This window comes from Phoenix dactylifera, chromosome 6 (assembly GCF_051530095.1).
Source record: "Phoenix dactylifera cultivar Ajwa chromosome 6, Ajwa_hap1_PhDact_Kaust_v1.1, whole genome shotgun sequence".
In the NCBI taxonomy this organism is placed as follows: domain Eukaryota; kingdom Viridiplantae; phylum Streptophyta; class Magnoliopsida; order Arecales; family Arecaceae; genus Phoenix; species Phoenix dactylifera.
In genome coordinates, this window is record NC_143195.1 from 29,029,005 (window position 1) to 29,031,814 (window position 2,810).

Consider the following 2,810-nt stretch of genomic DNA (forward strand, 5'->3'; position numbering starts at 1 on the left):
GGCCCTGTCTGAAGAAAATTGGGGCCTGTTTTACATGCGGGCAGCTCGGACATATGGCACGTGACTGCCCAAAGAGGGCACCCAGACCTCCTGCAACCGAGGGCCAGAAGCCAAGGAACACCCCCCCAGTATTCGCACTGACTCGCCAGGATGCCAGTGCGAGCGACCAAGTGGTGACAGGTACACTGCCAGTTAATTTGATCGATGCCTCTATTCTATTTGATTCTGGTTCCATACATTCCTTCGTGTCAGTTAGTTTTTCCAAATAGTTGCACTGCACATCTGAGAAAATAGAACCATTGCATGTTGCCACACCCCTTTAAGAGACAGTGATAGTTGACACTAAATACAAGAACTGCATAATTCAGTTGGGAGGAAAAGAATTAGAAGCAAATCTTCTACAGCTGGACATGCATGATTTTGACATCATTTTGGGGATGGACTGGATGTCCCAGTATCATGCCCATATTGATTGTTACCATAAGAAAGTGGTATTCCGGATGCCAGGGGAACCAAAATTCTTCTTTCAGAATGACGATGCGCCCCCTCAATGTAAGCCGACACTGCATTTCATTTCTGCCTTGCGAGCCGTTAGAGCACTCAGAAAGGGCTGCACGGCTTACCTGGCATGTGTCACGGATACCCAAAAGGAAATCAAACTAGAAGATATTTCGGTAGTCAGAGAATATCCGGATGTTTTTCCTGAAGAGTTACCTGGACTACCCCCTGATCGAGAGGTCGAATTCACTATAGACCTCACCCCTGGAGCAGGACCTATCTCCAAGGCTCCTTATCGAATGGCCCCTGCTGAGCTCAGAGAATTGAAGACACAATTACAAGAACTTTTGGATAAAAAGTTTATTCAACCCAGTGTGTCTCCATGGGGAGCTCCAGTACTGTTTGTAAAAAAGAAGGATGGGAGCATGCGGCTGTGCATCGATTACCGGAAACTGAACAAGATAACCATAAAGAACAAATATCCTCTGCCCCGGATCGACGACTTGTTTGACCAGCTGCAAGGTGCCCAAGTCTTCTCCAAGATAGATTTGCAGTCCGGTTACCATCAGTTAAAAATCAAGCCTGATGACGTGCCAAAGACTACATTCCGAACCAGGTATGGGCATTATGAATTTCTGGTTATGCCATTTGGACTGTCCAATGCTCCAGCTGCTTTTATGGACTTAATGAACAGAGTCTTCAAGCAGAATTTAGATCAGTTTGTGATAGTCTTTATTGATGATATACTGATTTACTCAAGGAGCAGGGAAGAGCACGAAGTTCATTTAAGAATGGTACTACAGACCCTTCAGAAGAAAAAGTTATATGCCAAGCTGAGCAAATGCGAGTTCTGGTTGAGCAGTGTGGCATTCCTCGGTCACGTGATCTCCGGGGATGGGGTGTCAGTAGACCCTAAGAAAATAGAAGCAGTGGTAGATTGGCCTCATCCCACCAATGTCAAAGAAATTAGAAGCTTTTTGGGACTGGCCAGGTATTACCGACGGTTTGTGGAAGGATTTTCCAAAATAGCCACTCCCTTGACCCGATTAACCAAAAAACGGGCCAAGTTTATCTGGGACAGCAGTTGTGAGAAGAGCTTCCAGAAGTTAAAACAGAGGTTAGTATCTGCTCCAATTTTAACTCTGCCATCCACAAATGGAGAATTTACTATTTATAGTGATGCTTCCAAAACCGGGCTAGGCTGTGTATTAATGCAAAATGGCAAGGTAGTAGCCTATGCCTCTAGACAGCTAAAGCCCTATGAGCAGAATTATCCAACCCACGACCTGGAGTTAGCTGCAATGGTCTTTGCCCTGAAAATTTGGAGGCACTACCTTTATGGAGAGCATTGTGAAGTGTACACTGACCATAAGAGTTTAAAGTACATATTCACTCAGAAAGAATTTAATATGCGGCAAAGAAGATGGTTGGAACTCCTGAAAGACTATGATTTGGATATCAAATATCATCCAGGCAAAGCTAATGTGGTGGCTGACGCTCGAAGCAGAAAGTTAGCAGTAAGTTCATCTGCACTACTCACCACCCAGCCACAGGTTCAGAAGGATCTTGATAAGCTGCAGGTTGAAGTAATTGTACAAACTACAAAAAGTCTGCTGGCCACTCTAAGGATACAACCGACACTGATCGACAGAATAAAGATCGCTCAGCAGTCTGACGCACGCACAGGTCAACTCAAGGATGAAGTAGAAAAAGGGTTACGACCCGAACTCCAGATTCACTCAGATGGTACCCTGAGGTTCGGTCATCGATTGTATGTCCCAGCTGATGTGGAATTAAAGAAAGAAATCCTAAGAGAAGCCCACCAATCCCGCTTCTTCGTTCACCCCGGCAGTACCAAGATGTACAGGGACCTCCGAGAGCATTACTGGTGGAAGGGTATGAAAAGAGAAATAGCTGAGTATGTTGCCCGATGCATGACCTGTCAGCTGATAAAAGCAGAACACCAGAGACCGGCAAGGTTACTAGAGCCATTAGAGATTCCAGAATGGAAATGGGAGCATATCACTATGGACTTTGTTACAGGAATTCCAAGAACAGTAAAAAGGAATGATGCAGTGTGGGTGATTGTCGACCGCCTCACAAAGTCAGCTCACTTCCTACCCTTTAGGGTTGGAACCTCATTGGACAGGCTGGCCCAAATATACATTAATGAAATTGTGCGCCTACATGGAGTGCCAGTGAGCATCGTCTCTGATCGCGACCCCCGATTTATATCCAAATTCTGGGGAAGCTTTCAGAAGGCCATGGGTACCGAATTGAGGCTCAGTACCGCATACCACCCCCAAACCGAC